At 34.4% G+C, this 23217-nt stretch overlaps 1 protein-coding gene across 1 annotated transcript in view; it reads right to left on the bottom strand.

Annotated features, from left to right (window-relative positions):
- The window catches only part of LOC145683268 (uncharacterized), a 73822-nt gene extending 68822 nt beyond the window's left edge, over window positions 1-5000 (bottom strand). Inside the window, exon 1 of the mRNA XM_081754635.1 lies at window positions 4852-5000. The gene's annotated coding sequence lies outside the window, so the exon portion shown is untranslated. The remainder of the gene's footprint in view (window positions 1-4851) is intronic.
- Between the last annotated feature and the right edge of the window lie 18217 nt (window positions 5001-23217).

Genomic DNA, 23217 nt, shown 5'->3' on the forward strand with positions numbered 1-23217 from the left:
CGTTTCCTTTGATCCTTCTACATATCCTTCATTGCAGCTGTTCTTTCTTTTCTCCTTGGTCCAGGATACTTCATTGCACTTACGTTCATTGTTGTCCAACAAAGACGTGATAACGTTGAATTTTCTTTTATCACTGGGCGTTATACCACAGTAGAGCGCAAACGGTTGGTTAAAATCTCAAAATTTCAACATTCTAGATTGAAAATACATACTTTCCAACAATATTTTTCTCTTATCATTTTTACGTGTCTTCAATATTTATCGAGATGACCTATATAAAGAGACTTACGGGACACTTTGCACATATAGCATTACGTGACACAGTTTTTGGGTATGCTCTAAAGTTTTATTGAAGTTTCATTTTCAGGTTATGGCAATGAAGTTTCATTTTTTCTTAAAATTATTAAAAGTTTAAAATTTTGTTTAGATTTCTGAATTATTTGTACATAATGAAATGTGTATTATTGGTACAGAGTAATATAGAGAAACATTCTTTTCAAATAAGAAAGACTTGTTTAACGAAATTGCATAAGCATAATAATAATAATAATAATAATAATAATAATAATAATAATAATAATAATAATAACAATAAATAAATAAAAGGAGTTAAAAGAAACAGAGAAATAACCTAGTTTAACGGACATCAAGTGGTGATCATAACTTGAACCACTACCTATTGTAAAATATGCAACTACTCCGTGACATCTAGTTTGGTAAGAGTGTCTTAGTAAACGCATATATAGTAATTATAAGAGAAGTAGGGTAGTTATAATTAGTAGTTCGTTATATCTTTTTGAGTTTAGTTAGTTTTTGAATATAATTATCACTATCGTCGTGTCATGGCCGAAGGGCGGAAATGAATTTTGAAATTTAGTCTATAGATAAAGTACCTGAAGAGTCAGGTATGTTAGATAGATAAATCTTGGTATACAGAATCCTCAGTAAAGTAAATGGTTAAGTGTCTGGGTGTTTTCTCAAATACAACGCCTGTAGGATAATGCGTACAGGTAATTTCTGTAACGCTATCTGAACCTATAAAAATGAATCAAAGTGGTCTATCTTTTTATAACATGGAGACGACTAGATCACATAAAACTTTTTTTTTTGAAAATTATCAACACTTTGCTGCGGATGTGATTTCACTATATTACTTTTACCAAAATGTATATCCTAACGGAGGAGGAGGTTCAAAGTAGTTCATAACAAAAATGGTGTATCCTGAAACTACCTATACCAATTCATCAGTAAGTAGTAAGTGAAGACATGTCTCAGTGTTCTGGAAAGTTTTAGCATCTAAAAGAAGAAGAGAGAACTTCTAAAAAATAAATTTGAAGATGTTTGCTTCATCACGCATTGATGACTTTAAGGATTATTGGTGGAAATTCCCCCCTCAGAGAACAAAAATCTCTCTTTCATCGAAAAAATCTTGGATTATATTCAATAAAGTTTAACGGTTTTCGCGTAGTATTAATATAACACCCTATGCTTTGAATTTCTCGCCCTGGAGTAATCATTTAAAGTCACCAACTTCGTCACGGATAGTAATGAAATTGGTGTATGAAAAATTGTAATCACTTTGCCTACGTCCAATCTTAATCCTGTTAGTTTCATTAGAATCGTTCTAATAAGTTGCAAAACGTGTTCAAAATTTATCATAACAATATAGTACTTCTCGAAAGTCGTAAGTTTAACCGACTCAATGTTTTGTATAAATTCGTTGTTAAAAGTAAAATAACACTTTCCCAAACATTTTCAAAAAGAAAATAATAAACGCCTGTAGAGAGGGATAATCTACATGATTCTCAAATCCATACTCAAAATCAAATTTTTCAAACTCTAGTCTAAAGTAAATAGCTTCGTCACATCAATAAATATTTGACGTACATAATTCGTGAAAACATTTGGACATTCCCTATATGTTAGTTTTACCGAGGACACCTTGAAACTGGACTTTCTCAAAGTTGAGACTTCACTAACTCGAAGAGTTGAGACTCAATACTTCGTTTTATGAAAAGGCATTAAACACAGTCTTAAAATTTCTAACGCGTAGATTTATACAAATTAAAGTGAAGTGGTGTGTTCGGAATATTTTAATTGCAACCCACGGCACAGCAGATAATTTAGTGTAAATTGATGTTTTATGTTAATGAACACTTGTAATCTACAACTAATTGTTTATGTATTATATTTTAGCACGTTTCCTATATATTACTTCCAAAGACCATTCTTCCCTAATAATGGAATAAAAACCGTTTCACTTCTCAATTAAAAGTGCAGGTACGCTGGATTTCAGATTAATATTGGGTAAAACATTGCATATTTTTCAGGGTAATAATAATAATAATAATAATAATAATAATAATAATAATAATAATAATGTTGTTGATGATGATGATGATCATGTCCAGTAGCATATTACTACAGTCTTGCAACTAAAAACTCTTACATATATATGTATAGAGATGCTTTAAAAATGCCTGATTCTTACATCTTAATTTTATAATACAATAAACGTAATGATAATCAATATTTTTAAAGTGATTTGTTTCTTGTTTTTTTTTTCTATTTTTGGAAACGGGAGAGAGTAAGCTGTTATTGTTTGTTTTCAAAAGTCATCAAGAGTTCTACAAATACTGAATTTCATTAAAAACAGTCATACAGTGCATTGTTCACATAATTTTCTAAAGGATACTAATCATATTACCAAAATGTTCTAGAAATCTTTATTAAGTTAATGGATAATCTCCGCGAAAAAAATATAAGGGGTGTTTTCACTTAATTCTCTTCTTAATAATGAATAAAAACAATTAATTGGATACATTAAAATGGATCACCACTCGGAATTCAGTACATATTATAGTTCATTCCCTTAACTACTGCGTATGAGTACATACTATTATAAATATTCTACTACAAGATAGAGTATTGTTTCAGATACAGAACAGGGAAGTGATTAATTTGGTTGTGTTTCCTCATATCCAAAAATGTAACAAATAAAAGAAAATATTTAATTCGTTTTACAATGAGCACACAAGATGACACTTGCTGTAACATCTTACTAGAAGCGCTCAGTTTTACGAAATGTTTATTTGTACGTGTGAAGTATTTTAAAGTAACAATCATATCACGAAATTGATATATTGTTTGACCGCTTTTGGTGTTATGCTTCATGTTTTATTTAAATATTAATATACATTTAAGGAAATAGATTTTGAGACAAATCTTGCTCAGAACGCCATAATGCGCTGTTTTCAAATTTGTACGTTTACTGTAGTAGTCACAATAAGAAAATTCCCGGATTCTAGCGTTGCAGTTCGAGAAGGGAAATCGCGGTAAGGGTCGAAAAACAATTTCTACACTAAGTATCTAAGCGGAATTTCATGATTACTCCCTTTATTATCTGGCATCAATAAACACTTCACAGTATTCGGCAATGCCGCATTATTCAAGCAGCTTTTAGCATAGCACCGAGAACACCTAGTGATCCATTTTAAAATAGGAAGTGACCAAAGGCTCCTCTGCGGAGAAAGTACACAGGTGGAGTCCCATCAGAATTTTTGCACTGGGTTTCAATTTAGTCGAACTCCAGCAATACAATTAGCCGACCTCAGGAAGGAATAAAGATTCTCAAATCTTTCTCTATGACGAATAAAAGGAATATTAAAATAATAAAACTCTGATTTCCGTCCCCCCCCCCAAAGAAATATATTTGCAAGTACCTATTTTCGAAGTTTATCGCCAACCTCATTTTAAGATATAAGAGGAAGTATTCCGTTATAATTAAAAAGGTGCCGGTACGTCGTACCATTGCATATCCCCAGAAATAAAACATTGGATATAACTATTGTATTCATTCTCATATTCTCAGAAATTAAAATCTTGATACTCATCTTGAATATGATTAGAATAACCTTGTACACTATACTGCACCAAATAAATTAACAAAACGTAATTTCACTTTTATAGGATAATTAGAACCATGTTGTACTAAAAAAGTCATACAATAGTAATTATACATAGCTTGTACTAAATTGCAAAATATTGTTCTATTAAAGATTGCTGGCATGTTGATCATAACTTTAATAATTTCAAAATTTTGGAAGATGTAACATTAGATAACTTTCTCATGTTCAAATTGACTAGCAAGAAATGAATAATATTAAAATACATACATTTTTTATTTAAAAAAAGTAAGGGAGAATTATTTAGCTCTCGAACAAGATTTAAAACAAAATAATGCAGAGTATGAAACTTCGATTAATGATAATTGAAAAACAATAAACAACCGCTCCTCGAAGGCATACTGGTGAACTATTTCTTACACAAAAAGAAACTATGAGAGAAAGTGAGGTGACGGCTTCCTGTATTTTGCTTATATGTCTCTGTTATTTGTATCTAGTTCACTGTTCACGTCAAAGAGAATGAATACCCATGTAACTTGCAATTGTGGCACACATATAATAACTAACACAATTATGAGTATTTCTCATAAAGCTGATAATCCCGTCTGTTTTTGTAAATTTCCGTGCGTGTATGCCAGGTTTACAAAAATAAAGTTAAAATTTGACGATGAAAGTTTTGGTGATTAGCTTTTCTTGAGCATATCTCTATTGTCATTTAAATCTTTTATTGGAATATATTCTTTTGGTGGAAAACATGGGTTATCTCCTTCTAAAGACATCCAACTTCAAATTTCGTCTCATGAAATAGTTAATTCGGTTTATGGAATTTATAAAAGCATGCGAGGCAAATTTTTGACAAGAGAGTATGTCCATGTTACTGGAAATATCATTCTCAAGCTATATACTAACCAATATTCTTCATACATTATACTAATGTGTTTCTTACCTTAACGTGCTTCAGTTATATGATACTCGTCCTTATGCAGTATTCTTGGATGTTTACCTTCTATACGATTGAATTCAGTCACATAGTTCCGAGTATAGAATAAAAAATATAAAGAAAACGAGAAACGAGTATTTGTGAGAAACAAAAAGAACAGGAAATTCCCACAGGGATAAGTGCCTTTGCTTGCTTTGTGTAAAAACGCAATATATTTGTAACGACTTTTATTATGATAGCTTTTATAGGTATTTTCAGTTTGTTATTTTGACTTTATTACGTGGCTGCTTCTTATAGTATCGTTTCAGAAGTTGATTTATAGTTTTCGTTGCAACCAGTCGTAAAAATATCGATGCATAGGAGTACTAAATATACAAAAACTCTGCTATTTTATCTGTTAGATTGTACAGTACCAGCAAGTGACTGTTATCGAATAATCTTTACTTGGGTGATCAAACGTGGTATGTCACCGGAAAATTAGTCAGCAAATTATTGTCAAGCCCATTTTGTGTCTTTCATGTCAGGAAAAAAAATGTACCTGGGTTTTGTGTCATAGACTTTATTACAGTAGACCTACAAACTATGGGGCATATAATAAGTGTTGAAACAGCAAGCAAACGAGCATATAGTTCAGCCTCTAATGAAAAGAAGTCGAAACTTGGAGTCTAAGGAGAATAGTTGAAAATCATAAACTAATAATTAATAGTTACGCTAGTAGCTATACAAACTACCTGGATAACTTACAACTTTATAAATACTGCTTTCTTTCAGCTTAGTTATTTCAAAATTTTGCAACCTAATTACAACATAAAAATAGAATACTTTCAAAAGAGGACAAAAACTGCACTCATAGTTTGATTTGATCCTTAACATTTTGGTCAAGTGCATGTCTTTCCCTATACAATAACAAAATTATATCGAGCCAAAGTCTCTTGTTAAAGGAATAGTTTGTATTATACGTAATCACAAATAATGCTCAAGCAATGCATGCCATAAAACTTAACTTCCGAATACGTCAGACAAATACGCTGTTGTTCAGTCAATATGAGAGGAGCAGGACTATCTAGGAAATTCTTATTTACGCTTTTTTTAGACGTTAAGAAAAGAATAGACATCTATTTGTTACATTCACTTTCTCGATTCGAGTGTTCGTTGTATAATCGAAACCTCATTTGTTATTGAATTTCATTTTTTTGTAGATTTTCCGGTCAAGTTTCACAGGATTTCATATAATAATAATATTATGCATGTAGCGATCTTACACGTTGACGGTGTTTCTAAGTTCTTGGCCAAGTTATAGAATTATTGCTGGAATGTGTTGATTGCAATGTTCTCTAATGAGCGATTCAACCATTTTAAATCCGTACATTTTTAACGAAAATGTTGACTTTCGTTGAAGTCACTCAAGTTTGGAGACTATACATCCGAATACCATGGAGATACACTGTTCTCTTCATAACAAAACAGCGTTTCCAACAGATCCATTTCTATTTATAAATCCTAAATCACTTTCCACAGACTAAGTCCAGAAAACGACCCTAGAACCCTATGAATTTCCTTTAGGTATGAATCACTTTTCCTGGAATTTTCCATAGTCAGGGTTGGAAATTGAATGACAACATTGCAGTTTGCATACACAAATGTCACTATAGGGAAACACAAACAAGTATAATGCACAAATATATGGTACTTGGTTCCCCATATTTGATATCTTATTTATTTATTTATTTTTTAAACTTAGAACAATTGAAAAAAATAAGATGAAAGTAGGGGGATATCATAACTAGATATAAATTGGTTAAATATATGCTTCTTATGATTTATTAACTATTTTATTGTAAAATCGAATGTTACTAAAACATGCCTTTCTTCAGTTACCTTCCTTCGATTCAAAACCAGAGAATAATTTACAAAAAGATAGTCGATATCGGTATGATAAACGCAGAAATGTTTAAAAACATTTTCTTGTTTTCCAAATAACATGTGGTTTATTGGATTTGATTTTTGCATAGGAAGTTCAGAGAAAACACGATTTTGTTTCTAAAAGATCTGGAGATTTCAAAGAGAAAAGGAGCACACCGACACATATATTTCGCCAACATAGTTAAAACTATAGCTGACTAGCTCTGTGGCCTATGAACCCGGAGGTTCAATGCTACGTTCACAAAAGCTCTCCACTGACTCCTATCCTTAAGCAACTGAATCCATTTTCTACTTTATATTCCTATTTCTGAGAGATCCATGTTAATATTATCCTCCCACCTGCGCCTAGATCTTTCTAATGGTCGTTTTCCTGTTGGTCTTTCAGTTAAGATTTTGAAAGTGTTCCTACTTTCTTCCATCCTGGCTACACGATCTGCTCACATGAGCCTCCTAGACTTGATGATCCTAACAATATTTGGTAGACCGTATAAATTAAATAGTTCCTCATTATGAAGTTTCTTCATTTCCTATTGGGTCTCAATATTCGTCTCAGGATCTTCTTCTCAAATGCTTTCACTCTATGTTCTTCCCTCAGAATAAGGGACCATATTTGGCAACCATACAGAACAACAAACGTGATTATCGTTTTATATATCTTAAGCTTAAAATTACTCGACACGATTCTCGATGACAAGAAATTTTGAACTGAATAATTAATCTAATTCCCTGCTTTTCGTCGGCATTTAATTTCTTCCTGACTATGGTTTTCGTCTGTTAATATTGATCCTATATGTTTGAAAGTATCCACTTTATCAAAAGTACCATTTGATATTTTAACGCATCCACAATAGAACCAGACAAATCTTGAAAAGATTTAAGTAGTCTTCCCTTGAATCACCGGCCATCTCGCAGCACTCCTATAGGGGAGGCCATCTAACTCCACGATGAGTATCTAATTGAAACGTGAAGAAGTGGAAGGACATGCTGAAAGATGGAAACACGCTTAATCCCTAAATTCGCAACGTCGTTGAACAGGAAGTATAATGATCGTTCCACACAGCCCCGAAAAGCTATGTACTCTGATCGTACAAACCTTGGATGGGATATTAATCTGATACACTGGAATACTTTTCTCACGAAAACAAATGTTACAAACTCGAGATGATGAGAATCGATGGTGACTGTGATCTCTCCTTCGTGATTGGTGTGAATCGATGTAAAACGAACAAATAGGCTAGGTGATCATAAGTTCCAAACGAACATGTTGTCCGCGGAGAAAAGGGATACGCTGAAACAACAAATCGATTTCTATGATAATGATGATACGACGATGGTTATTATTATTATTATTATTATTATTATTATTATTATTATTATTATTATTAATATCAGTAGTATGGTGAGCAAAAGTAATAATAATGAGAAGAATTCGACAAAACTTTATTGTCACTATTATAATGACAGTGACAAGGACAGTGATGACGGAACGTCGGGCACAGTAGCTGAAGAAAGTGAAATGTCGGATTTGCAGGTACAAATGGAATATGCAGGTAGAGTGCTAAGTCACATGAACCATCACCTCCAAGAGTGAAACATAAAAGCATTCACGAGTACTTCTCGTATAAAACTAGGCAGAGTGTTTATGACAATGTGAAAATTAGAAAAAGATCCATAGTAGCAACGCACCGAAAGTTCAAGAAAACACCGGACAAAGCGAAGCGAATTGTAATGACTTTGGAGGGGAGTGGGACAAAGAGGAACAAAGTTACATGAATTCGCCAGTAAATATTCCCCAATTTCAGGAAGAGTGTGATGTGGGGTTGCCAATTCACTAGTGACATTTAATGCCCTGGGCCAAACCAGCTGCTGCAGCGATGGACATCTCCAATTGTAAAGCAAGCATATTTTCTCTTCATCAGTTCAAACGCTACTAGAGAATATTATCGGAAAAGATCACACGGTTCGTTGCCAAACGAAATGTTATTATGGACTCTACCGTGAGAACCAAAGCATTGAAGTTTGTAAAGAGTTTACGGGCTACAGGGTAATTCAATTGGTGCCCAGATGGTGTTCAATGTCGACCAAAGTGGATTCGAGTACGAACTCAAGTCTAATAGGACACCACCAGTAACTTTGAAGAAGTCAACCGACATCGTACAACCCATGGAATCTACTACTCACTCTTATACCATTGAGGTACGCTTGGTGATGTCAGGATGCCTTGCGAAGGAACTCTACATCTGCTTTCAGGAATTTTGTAAGTTTGGCAAATGGCTTTTCGAAACAGGACTCGATATCGATTTTGACTGCAATGGCAATGGTAAAATATCAACAGCTTTTATATTAATCTGGATGCGCAAGGTATTGAAACCGGAAATACAAGGACCTTTCATTTTGTTACCGAATTCCTAGTCTGGACAAACCGACAACAGTTTGTATCTCAAGGACTTCGACAAAACATACATACTACTTTGAAGAAAATGTTCACACCGCCTAGCGCCACAAAATACTACCAGCCTCTGGATGTATATTTTTGCACCCTTATAATTCGTTCCGTGTCGCGTGGAAGCGTATATATATCCTAATGACGACCCTGCCTTCAAACAGTATGAAAGACCCTTCATTAAGAGTCTCCATCCTGTCATCTAAAAATCAATTATTTGCATCACAATACCAGCCTAAGCTACGCTGTGGTGGAAGATTTCTGAATACGTGGCACAGGATACGAATCTTCCGTTCCGAAATGTGTTGGACATAAGTTCTGCTATGCGTGACATCTGCAACGCTTCTTCCTGTGAGTCCAGAGCCATTATTACTTGTTGGTGTTGCACTAAAAACCTTTGCTTGCAGCAGTGACTTCTCCCAACACATTTTCATGCTGTAGAATGACGTCTCTGTTCGACAATGAATATTCTTGTACGTTGCTGGTTCAGCAAGATGTGAGCGAGTGGGTGATAACTAAGGTGGCGCCTGGCATTTTGTTCTACACACCTGCAAGTGCAGTGGCGATTCTGTCAATGCAGGATGTTGCTAGTAATATAGCAGCAAAACAAGTGTATATGAAAATGTATCGTATCCACAAATGCAATTCATCTTTGAAAATATGATATTTTCAAACCTTCACCATTGCACACTGTTCCACAGCGAGTGCAAGAGTATCAACATCCGTGAGACATTATGCCATGTATTGGGACTAAGCAGTCAAACAAGAATTTCGTTCTTCATCAAGTACTCCTTGTTAGTAAGTTTCTTCCGAACCACAACATAATTATGGTTTCCGCACTCGCCATACTCGCATTGTTTAGCTCATGTATGCTTCTTCCTTTTCCTTAAGATGAAACTAAAGCTGAAATATCGAAGCTTTCACATCGTTGCCGAGATACAACGCAAATTGCCAACAGTCCTGGCTTTTCTGACATATCAGGACATCGAGGCCACATTTAGCAGTGGCACGAACACTGAAACCATTTTATTGCTGTCTTGCCGTCCTCGTGATCATGTGGATTGAGGTGTCAATCCAACGATCCAATGTTCTGGCTGGGGTATGATTGTTTGTTGATGTTAAACCCTTCATATCAGTCCTGGAGGACAGTCAAGACGGACTGAAGTTCTGCGTTACTGAACAGGCCAACAATACATTTTTTGTCTTCTTCGTTTTCTAATTATTATCATTTTTAACATTATACTACTGATATTAATAGTGCTAATCATACTATTACTATTATTATTATTATTATTATTATTATTATTATTATTATTATTATTATTATTATTACTAATATTACTATTACTACTACTACTACTACTACTACTACTACTACTACTACTACTAATAATAATAATAATAATAATAATAATAATAATAATAATAATAATAATAGAACTCCATTTCTGCGTTGCTGTTTCAGCGTGTCTCTTTTTCCACCTGGAAAATGTGTTCGTTTGAACTTACAATCACGTACCTGTTCCATTTGACATCGATTCGCATCATTGACGCACAAGAGATCACATTCACCACAGACTTTTAATATCTGGAATTTGCAACAGTTGTCTTCGTGAGAAAAGAAATTCTACTGTAACAGATTCATATCCCATTCAAGGCATGTATGATCAAATTACATGACTTCCAGATGGCTATGGAGAACGATCATTCTACTTCATGTTCGACGACGTTCTGAATCGTCTGAATAAGCATGTTTCCTTCTTTCAAAATGTCCTTACACTTGTTCACATTTGAATGTAATACACGTCAAGTTGGTTGGTAGCTTCCCTTGTTAATTTTGTCGTGAACAAAGTGAAAAGAATTGTTGCTTCATGTCCCATATTTACCCATTGAAGCTGAGACAGACAATGATGGTAAATGAAATAGTTGACTGAAGAAACTTGAGAAAGGATGTGCACACGGTACTTTCACACTACGAATATCACTTCACACGCCCTGGGATTCAGGCAACGAAAGAAACCACGTACCCTAATTGGACAATTTGCCACTACGCTACCATGGCCCCATATTTTATCTATGGACAAATGTTATGCAATCTTCGAAACAGGGGCGGATCCAGGACGAACTTCCGGGGTGTAATGGGTTATAATACCGCTACTTAGAGCTACTTTTAAGAGCTCCAAACTCTTGGATGGGCTTTATTTATATATAAAATAAGAAAGTTTCCTCTTCTGGGGAGGGGCGATGGCTCCGATCGCCACCCTGGATTCACCTCTGCTTCAAAAATAAGTTTATGTTATTTTCTATTGTTGCTTACGATAGCTTGGATACACTCAATATTATAGTTATTTAGTGAGATATGTGTAATTGTTATATTTTTGCAAAGAATTTAGTTTAATTAATCCTGAAAGTAGCTAAAACAAAGGTAAATAATATTATTAACTAAGTTATATCTCATTATCGCACTAATTACACAATTGTTACGTTTTGCTATTTTACTACATGATAGTGTTAACACGGTATTGTGGAAAATTCCCTAAGCTGGTGATTTATAGCTACAGCATAATACTTATAAAACGTTATTGTGAGTTGTATGTTATACAATTAATGAAGCGAAGAAATTCTTTGCTGGTATTAAAAAAAAATACATACGTTTATAATCTGTAAACTGATTATTAAATGTCAGGTCGTGAATGCAAAACAAAAGCCAACACATATCAAACGCATTGCTATTTCTGCTTTCTAATTCGGAATTTATCTGTTATGCCAAACTCCTTCAACGTCATCAGGCTATAATTGTTCAGGAATAGTTGCGCTAAGCGATCAAATCAACGTTCTATCACGTTATATACGAGATGTTATCCAAATATTCTAGTGAGAGCATGGATTTTCCTTAAATTATTATTTTACTTTGGGCTTGGATGGACTTTACAACGGCTCCAACGAGTTTTAGTTTGCTGAGCTCTTTAAAATTTATAGTTCTTTGAAGCGGGAAGTCCGAGTTCGATTTCTGGTATGATCGCATGCGGTTAATATATTACGTAAATTTAGGGGTCTAGTATGAAAATCTACTATATTAATTTTTCACTTTTTGACAAAATGGGAAAGACACATAGCTCCGTTATAACAAGCAACTTCAAGTTCGTTCTTTCAACAATGAAATCTGTTCATTGCTGCCTAACAAAAAATATTTACCCGCAGAAAGTAGAGCAATAATAACGTTTTTTTAGACAATATACGCAGTATATGGTAGCGGAAGTGAACATTAATATGCCAGGCTGTAGTACTAGACTTCAGAATTGTAAATTCACGTCTAATATAACCTTTGATGAAATGGACGATAAATATATCTAAATATCAGTGAACCAAAAAATGTCGCCATTTTAACAGAACGTTTATTCTATGGAAGAGGCAGAAAATTAGTCTGGTTCACATGAGTACGACAAGTGCGGAAATAGAGTGTGTTTGTTCTTAGCCTGAAACCGAAACTGTCTCTGATCAATGTTCTCAAGCGGAAAACAAACGAAAATGCAATTCATCACATGATTTGTTCATCCATTAACGTGAGTTGGCATTTTTTGTACGACCATTAAATTCGATTACAAATATCTTGAATTTCTTTCCTTCTGTTTCCTTTAGCAACATATGATTTCGCAATCACTTCCGGTTTTTAGCATGATAATGGTAGATAGTATTTTTTTTGGTTACCAAATCTAGTCTTTTCGAAGACTACGTTTCCGAAACACTTCAATCACCTGAAAGAACTCGGACACAGTAAAGTTTACTCACTAAAAATTTCTCATAGCATTTTTTTATTTACCACTTTATTAATCTTTAAATAAAACTTAACACATATATGTTTCAAAATTACTAGACAGAACACGATCTAACAAAACCAGGAAAAACCTGAGAGAAGCATGCATTCACAATAGTACCTGGTAGCCCACTTTTAGAACACAAGTATCCAACTTCCGATAAAAGTTAACGGAATTAACCGTTAACATTTTCATATAAATACTATTTACTTTATGTTACTAATAATACTATTTACTTTATGTTAGATCCTATAGAGCCCGATGGAATCGTGTTCTACTTCTACCTGCAATTATACACTCTACAAAAGTAGCTAATGTTGGTTTGCCATCCATCGTTGCTATTAATATGCTTAAGTGCAAAGGACGCGAGAATTCATTAACAGCAGAAGGGGTCTGAGTTTTGGCTGCTCGTTGAGCAGAATCATCAGACTCGCCTCCACTTGTCTCTCGAAACTTCCGCATTATCGTCATTATTAGATCCGATGTTAACACCTTTGCCTTCTTCGTCACAGCAAGCATTATCCCTATAATTCCCACTTGCTCACTTCGAATATTCTACACATCCGAGGAGAATTAATTCTTTCCTAACTTTTCTCTCACACGATATCAAATGCATCCAGTGCCTTAAGATTGTCAGGCCTAATTACGAGAGCTCTCCAGAAAGTGCAGAACGATTGAGCATCGCTAGTTGTTCCAACCCCTCACCATTGTGATCAGGTACATGGCAGTACGCTCCTTCCTTCACCTCAGTGTAAGGTAATTTCCTATGCGGTGCAGTCATGCTGCTTGTTTCTGCAGCGATTCAAAATTGATGTGAAAATCAAAAATCCTACCAAATGTGAAGCACGGAGTATAATTCACTTCATAATGCGCAGAAAGTTAAACCTTTTGAAATTTATAGGAAAATAATTGATGTTTATAGTAATAATGCAATGAACGAGTCATCAGCGAAGAAATAATGCATTATGCTAAATTAAGCAAAGACCAGCGTGCATTATTAAGATCGGAGTGGGAGATCATTACTGGTGAGGAAGAACTCAAAGAAAAAGGTAAAAGTAAATTTCACGAAAACCATGTTTAACTTTAAGTTTGTTACATGAATGTTTTCCGCAAATCGTTCCTAAGTGAAGTAGTGACAGTGCGCTTTGGTTACAAGAAAATGTGTGCTCGGAGGGTACAGCAGCCGGTGAATTTGTGACCTGAGATGACCGAATTCTTAACAGCATTGTTACGGGAGATGGATCTTGGGTTTGATATGAAACTCCAGAAAACAAGGGCCAGTCAATGAAGTTGCAAAACCCAAGAAAGAAAAAAAATGAACATACAGAAAGTCATGGCATTGTTTTCTTGGATCCAAAATTGTTTGTCTGCGTTGAATTCATGCTTAGAGGAACAACAATAAACTCAGAAGCCTTTTGTGAAACTCTTTAATGAGCTATCTTAAACAAGAGAGTATAATACTGTCGACAAAAGTGTTGTTGATCAATGAGAATACCCGGCTTCACACACGAGCACTAACACAGCAGGAATTTCAATTTCTGACGTGGGAAATCTTTGCTTATCCTGCTTACAGCGTGGCACCAAGTGGTGTTTACTTATTTCCGAACATTAAGGAGTTTCTGGTTGAAAAAGAGTTCACAATCGTTGAGAAACTCAAGCAAGCAGTGATAGCGTGACTCATATCTTTAGCGGTTGATGAGTATAAAATTGTTATTGAAAAGCTGGTCCCATGTTATACCAAGAGTCTTGACAACTATGGAAATAACATAGAAAAGTAGAGTATGGTACTGTAGTTTAGTAAATAAAGTTGTGCGATGATATCTTTTGGTTTTATTTAGCTATAGCAAAACTTTTTTTTATTTTCTGGAGGACCCTTACTTTCGATAGATTCAAGGTCAAACCAAATCTTCTAATAAATGAACTATGAAAACACATCAAAATAGAAGTATTTGTAATGAATTCTCTTTTTCGAAAGTAAAATAAAGAAAATAAGGAAGAAAAATATAAAATAAAACAATTATTTCTTGTAGAAATGCCATAAAATCTGCCTCGTTCTCGAAAAGAAAAATGATCATCGTTTAAAACTAAGTCTGAAAATAATCTTTCAAGGCTGTTTTTATCATCAAAATATGAAACACGATAACTCGCACGCAACAATCAGCAAGCACCTGTACGGACGCACTGGTAAAGCTTTCCAAGCATACCTGGACTGTAAAGCTAACATTTTCAGATCTCTATGGATAAATAGAGTGTTGGGAAAGCTAATAGCGGCAATTTTCTAATGTACTTTGATACACTGTGAAACTAGTACCTGTAATCTTCTCCTACGAACATGATATTTGTGAGAAGAAAACAAACAACTGTTTTCACTGATTAGGGTTATTTCCATATCGGACCCAGTTCCTGGATAAAACCTATATATCGTCTGAAACTCTTGCCATGAGAAGTACGAAACCGTTTTCAAATCACGGGCAAATCCACAACTTCACCTCACAAGGGGCCAGTTTGTTGGTGTTTGTTACCCTATGTGTGACATGTTCGACAGAAGTAAAACTGAATGTTACGACCCATAACACGCAAGCGTCCGAACCCAGTATGTTCATTTTTGGCTCGTTGCTAGAACGTGGCTCTGGCAAGGGTTTGGTAATATCACTTTGCACCCAGACATACCAATTTGGCCAGTGTTGCCAACGAATTGTAAATATAATGTCGCAAATGGTTCCTGTACCACTGGACGTATATCCATGTAATGTGGAATAAACATTGTTCGTAACTAAAGAAAATTTACTGTGGACATATTTCTCTCTCAAAGATCTCAGTCTATCAGTGTTGCCGACCAATTGTAAAAATGAGAAGGTTTAAAACAGGTTCGTTGATGAGAAATTTATATACCATGCTTGGTAGAAACATCACACGATCACACGAAACATCATATCATATCGCAAAAAGACTTTGATTGTAACTATTTCCCAACAATTCTAAGTTGACAGTATTGCTAACCAAATGTCAACATTACGATGTTGCAAGTGGAGTGCTTGCAATTGAACCAATATATAACAAATGTGATATAAGCAACCCTGGACAATGGAAAACCTAGCATGGACCACAGTCTAATTATGTTTTCTAGTGCTGTGGACTTCATGCAATAATCTTTGATGTTCGCATTAGTTGGCAACACTGTTAAACTGAGGTGCTTGGGAGACACTTACACTTTGTTTTCCATTATCCAATGATGCTTCTGTCAGATTTGTTTTATATTCGTTCCATGGCAACCACGCCATTTGCAACATTCTGATGTATTCATTTGTACTTGCAACACTGACAACCTAGAATAGTTGGGAGATGGTCACACTCAACGTCTTTCTGCTATAGTTTGGTGTGATATTTATGCCAAGCTTGGTGTGTAAACATCTTATCGTACGGAACCTGTTTTACACCTCATTTTTACAATTGGTTGGCAACACTGAGAAACTGGGGTCCTTGAGAGAGGAATACGTCCACAGTATATTTTCTCTAGTGACGAATGGTGTTTATGCCACGTTACATGGAGATACGTCCAGTGGTAAAGAATCCATTTGCAACTTTATATTTACAATTCGTTGGCAAGTATGATCAAATGCGTTTGTCTGGGTGCAGAGCGATATTACCAAATTCTTGCCAGAGTCGCGTTCTAGGAATGAGTTCAAAGGATCACGATGGACTCAGGCACTTACTCGTGATGTATCGTAACATTAATTTGTATTTCTGTCGAATATGCCATACATAAGGTCGCAAACACCAACACACTGGCTCCTTATAAGGCAGGTTGTGGGTTTGCCCGTGATATGAAACGTAATTATCATGGCAAGACCTTTCAGACGATATATAGATTTTATCCAGGTACTTGGTCCCGGTATGGAATCATCCCTTATTCAATATCCACGTTACGCATCTCCTATATATCTCATTGAGCGCTTTTATGGTATAATAAGCGCTAATGGTATGGTAGACTAGATTAGGAAGATAATACACATAAGCTTAGAAAAATCGTAAAATTTTCGAGAAGGTATCCTATATCAAATGCTCTATTTCCAGGTGCAGAATTAACAGAGTAAACACCGAAGTTTTGTAGCACTACCTTATACGGTCTTCATTATATTAGATGTTACTGCAGTAGAGATTTAAAACATTTTACTGGAATTCGATCTCAAGATGGATTGCGCTTGGTTTTCTGTAAACAAACTTCTCATACAGCTAGGCAACAGAGCTCTTGTTATATATTTTGGGAGTAAAGTTACAATGACAAGGTTCGGAAGCAAATTTAATTCAGCCTAAATGTAGACAGGCGTAAGTAACTTGAGTATTTTCTGGGTCAGTATTGTTCTCATAGGTGGAATAACCCGCCCGATAATAGTCAAAAGCTCTGCACGGCCTCTCTTTAATGCTCGTATAAATGTATTTAATAAAGAAAATTTTAACAAAAGAAATACTGACCAAAGCTTAAATACGTACAGTATTTTAAAACTATGATGTGTAATAGTTTCGGAAATCTGTCATATCCTACATAAGACACTATATACACAACATCCAATCCGATGCCATGGATAGTGTTATTAAAGAAAATTAATAAACTTAAAACATTTACTTTAATTAACATGGCAAATAATTATTGCATCTTCTGAACGTTTGTTGGTAAGGAGTTCTCAAGCCGTGTATAAGATTATCTAACCACAAGGTTACAGTAAAATTACCCAAACACCTGTAAGTCTTTCCGTACGGGAATCTTTTTTACATCTTCATAAATTCCCTCCAAACTTCAACCACAAACAAAAGAACTACGCACTCTCATGTGGGATTGACGCATCTGTACGACTCATGTAGCCGGAAAAATTGTAGCGAGCCACCCCCTGCCGAAGAAATAAAATGTAACAGAAAAATATATAATTATTAGTGATTGTAGTTGGTATCCGCACAACCCGCACAATTGCGCGGGTACGTCGTGAAAGGGATAAATTTCATATTAGCGTCCCTCTGTAACAAACTGGTATAGCCCGTTTCCCAATGCCCGTACTGCTGCCCATACCATACTGCTCTTCCAATATCTCAACTGCCGCTTTTTATGGAGCCAATTTCCCTCCTGGATACACCTATAAATTGGTATTATAAGGATCTTACCCAATGCCCAGACTGTTTAAGAACCATAGAATGATTGTTCAAAACTTGCTGAAATTGTACGATTTTTACTAATTTGACACAAAGAAACAATTTTAATATTGTTTTCTAATAGTATTGTTAGTGTTTCCAACAAGATGAAACCTTTCTTGTCCCGTTTTAATTACCTTTCGAAAACGAGACGGAAGTCAGGACAAGAAGTCTCAATATTCAAGATTAGATGAAAAACATGTCAAAACTTTTCTGATTTCTGAAACAGACAACAAAATGCTTTTCCTGAATCTTGTTAGCGGCAATAGTAGACCGAAATCTTAGATTCTGATTGCTTTTTGTGAGTGAAATAATTCAATGACTAAAGAATATTTATTGATTAAGTTATTATACCAAGAAAATGAAGAGCATTTACGAATATGTAAGAATACGTTTAGGCATATGTAAGGATTACACAATGTACTTTGTTATTTAAATTTGCTATCGAATTCCACACTTGTGTCTGCCGTGACCACTAGAGTGTTTTGGGAATGGTAGTAGTAGTTACTTTCCTGAATATGAGAAACTTATATAAGATTTTTATAAACTCTTCCTCTGCTGGCTAAACTTGACATCACGATACTCCTCGTGACATGTGAGCATGCTGGAAAGATCTGACTAAAATTTAAACAAAACTAAAAGCATTTATAAATAATAAAAAGAATAGGTTAAAATTTTCGATACAAAGCTAGAAGAAAATCGTATTGGAGTAGACAAGGTGAGAAGAAATTATTGAAGAACGGAGATAATATAATATTAGAAAGTAATATAATCTCGCCTTCTCTCGTCTCATGGATAATTCTAAAAGAAGGTGATGTGATATTCAAGAAGTCTTATTTAAATATATGGATCTCTATGGAATACAATAATCACGTTTTATAAAAGAGAAGCAATAAGTCGTACATAAATCAAATTTGATTCAATCTGACACAGGTTGTTTAAAAAAATAAAAAGAAACTTAATAATTGTATATCGTTTTTGCAATCATACTCATTTTGTAACATAAATAATAACTTCTTCATTAGGTTGAGACACGAGACAATATATATATATATATATATATATGTGTGTGTGTGTGTGTGTGTGTGTGTGTGTAAGAGAGGGAGTCCTCATAATATATTGTTCTAGGAAGCAACAAACACATAACGAGTTTCTAGCCTTCTCCTCCCTCCGATACTATAATTCAATTACTCATGAAGATCACGTGATGAACATGTCACGGTACGTTAATAACGAAAAAAAAAGTCATCCCAAGCAGAATTGTATCGGCAAATAAAAACATTTTTATTGACAAGTAAGCGATAGCTGGCCATATATCAATTTTATTTATTAGCATATAGCAGTCTCCAGTTAGGTATTTTATGGTCGTGATTTGAAATTGGATAACGTAAAACTTCATGAAGATTTTAAAATATAAAATGAAAAGTTGCTTGAAGGACATTCCGTAACATTAACGTTCAGCATATCAACTCTTTTGTTACAATTTGTTTCACACTTTTTTGTTTACTTATTGTTTCTTCAAACAACATTACAATAGAAATGCAACATAAAAGAATTAAATGCACAGAAAATTCAGTGATAATTATTCTTATTACATATAGAGCGTTTACATATATAATATTTAGCTATATATTTTTAACTACATTGTTTACATATACGAGGTGTAGCTAGAGAAAAGAAGACTGACGCTAAAAGATATTTTATCTTCGTACAATAGGAACACTGTCCCCTTGAAAGAAATGTAGAATCACTACACAATTTCATACGAATTTTTCATTTGCTAGAAGCAATTCTGCAATATGTTTACGGTAACCATGTAAGTGGCATACCTTGCGATTGTTAATTGAAATCAGTGTCAGAACTTAGGTTCATTTCAGTGCTGACTTCACCTGCGCAGAAGATATGCCACGGATTTCGTGAGGGTGTCGTGACTATGTGCACACATGAGCACAATACATTAACAAAATTAATATCTTCAGGCTGCAATTGAGGCGAACAGTGGCCAAACGTGTGAGGTACTGGGACTACAATTCGCTGTGAGTGGAGAAAGGATGCGGCAGCACTTCCATCAATTTTCCTTTGCAAATTCAGCATAGTAAGATTGCATCTGTGAGATCTGTGTCCCTCTAAAATACTAAACGGTGTATCCTGCTTCCTGGTAGAAATAAAGGTGATCAAAATCATAAACGAAATAAAACAATATGTCTAGATATACAGCCTGAGCCTGTCTCGTATATTTCTGAGGCAGAAAATAAAATAATCAAAAGTTCTGATATTGGTTGATTACCACAAAAAATCAATTTTAGAGCCATGAAATTCCTACTGCTGCAAAATATTCTATTAAAATAAGTTTATCTTTTCTTGTTAACAGGTATAAATATGTGGTCCTTTCTTACAGTCTATTGATTGGTTTATTGCTAAGTTGCAATCGCGTTTGACTTGATTCGTTTTGCATTAATTTCCTCGCGTTCACTTTCTAGAACATCGTAAAATTAATGGACAATTACCTCGGGAAATTCCTGAGCCCAACGAATGACAAATTACAAGATCGGGATAACTCTGGAATAAAACCTCCATAACCATTTCAACTTAACGTTTTTCATTTCTTTCGTGAAGCGATTGTTCACATTCCATGCCATCATATACTAAAAGAACAAAGTCTTACTTGGCTTAAAATCGAACAAACTCTACACTTGGAAAGATACGTAAGAGGATAGGGTGCTTCATGTTCCTATAATTCATGTTTTCATCCCAAATTTTGGCTTTATAATATTGTAGAATGCATATTACGCAATATATCTTTCTAGTTTTTCTCTCGGTATGAGATATGTATATTCTGTTTATTGAAGAAATATTTCTTATTTCACACAGAAACAATTGCTCTATCAATTCTTGAATTCCATGTTCGTCTTTTTAGTGTTTCAATGCAAAACAAAGGTTAAAAATACGAAGGTTTCTGAAATCAAGACATTTTTCTAGTACGTTGTTACACGAACGAAAGCCAGTACAGCAGAGCATGTAAATATGGACTTCCTACATAGTTACTTACTTTACTTTCGAATCATCACGTTTTCAGAATCAAATCTCTTCATTTTACTCCGTCTTTGAGAGAAATAGAAATGGAATTAATCTTGTAATCTTCTACTCGAACTAAGAAAAAACCGTTCATAAAGTACAGTCGGGAAATCACATAGAAGACGATTCATTATCTTCGAAGTGCACCGAATGTTCAATCTGTATAATCTTGTATTTTAGACGTGTCTCTTAGAGTAGAGTTTTTATTGTGTTGTTCACATTTCCTACAAAAAATCTCCTGTCCTTATTTGGCGGTTGACTCAACTTATATTACCTAAGTTTTCTACATTTTATTCCAGTTTGTAACACTCTTCGCACACGATTTTGAAGCTCGCTGTATGGCTTGTAAACAAAGGTGAATAGTTGAGATGTTAATATATTTAATCTATTTTTCATAAATGTTCTACTACTGCGAACAGTATCTTATAACCAATAAGTTCAAAATGTTAGGAGTTATATAAGGAAAGAAAATTGTACATCACTTATCGTTAAATAATTATTCTTCGCTTAAGTTTCTATTTCTTCGCTTACTGCGAATTTTACTTTTAACAAATACTCCACTTTTTCTCCCAAATTACGCTCCAAGAAATTTGGTCTTGTATTTTCTGTGTTAGGGCTAATAAAATTTGTTTGTTCCATATTCCCTGGATTTACTCTATTGATGTATAATGACACCACTACTTCTGTTTAGACGTGTTTATAGTTCTAAAGTTCCATCATGAGAAAATTAAATTTAAATCTGTTTTAATGTAGGCATACCCAGTACTAAGTATATGATAGGATCCAAATCGCAGTGCCGACTGGTTACACATGTGAAGTAACTGTGTATTGGATGTAAAGTGACGATGATATAATTGTATAAACTCTAATTTAATTCACTAAATTCGATTATTTAATTAAATTAATACTTTATTAGCCCTGCGATAGGCGCGCGGATTTTTGTGGCATGGTTAGTTGCGTGGGCTACCACTGTAGCCCATTTGTTTTTATTTCATTATATTGGCAAGTTTGTTAATATTTTTATCTTTCTTGTAGAGAAATGTATTTATAAACCCTTTTAAGGGTCTTATACCCAATTTAAGAAATATATTTGTTTTGGAAGCTATGTATATACAAAGGGGATCAATGCCATTTATTTTTCAAAAGTAATACACGAATAGTACTGTAAAAGTTATTTGTGTTAAGCAATAAATGCACCAATCTGGTGCATTTCGAACTTTTCTTCATCGTAAATATTTATGTTGGAATTCTTTAAAAAAATACGCATTACTTTACCAAAAGTTTACAAACAAAGGTTACAGATAAACGTATCATCTTCAAAACATACCTTTTCATCGAAATACTTTTTATGATTTCCTGCTATCAAAATTTTGATTACGCTTTTGCATAATGATACATATGCTATTTACTCTCATATATTTTACTTTTTATGTTTTCATGATCCTCAAAGCATGTCCTGCACACAAGTGATTGATTGATCAATGCCCACTTTCCTTCAAGCATTGACCACCCATCAAAAGCATTAAAATACCAAGAAGGGCACGTATTTCAGTCTCGTCTGTAAGTTTTGCATCACGGTCACGTACAAATCTCTTTCTAACTCTGTTAATGTAAATATTGCTACAATCAACTATAAGTATGAAAATGTTTGCATCTAAAAGCAATTCTAGACATTCAACTTACGACAACGCAGACCTGGCCTCACCTTTAGGTCCAGGAAAACGAAGCAAAATATTATGAGCACGAGTACAAATATTACGAGTATTAGTTTTTTTCATCTGAAATTGTCTTTTGCTACATAATAATTTACTTCAGAACTGTATTTATTATCACTATCATCAACAGGTATCAGTGATTCCTGCCACCCGGAATTCTCAGTAACATCATCTGAATTTTTACTATTTCTGTGTCCGAAAAATGCAGTTCTTTCGTCCC

The sequence above is a fragment of the Thermobia domestica genome, chromosome 4 (genome assembly GCF_964235325.1).
Source record: "Thermobia domestica chromosome 4, izTheDome1.hap1.1, whole genome shotgun sequence".
Taxonomy (NCBI): domain Eukaryota; kingdom Metazoa; phylum Arthropoda; class Insecta; order Zygentoma; family Lepismatidae; genus Thermobia; species Thermobia domestica.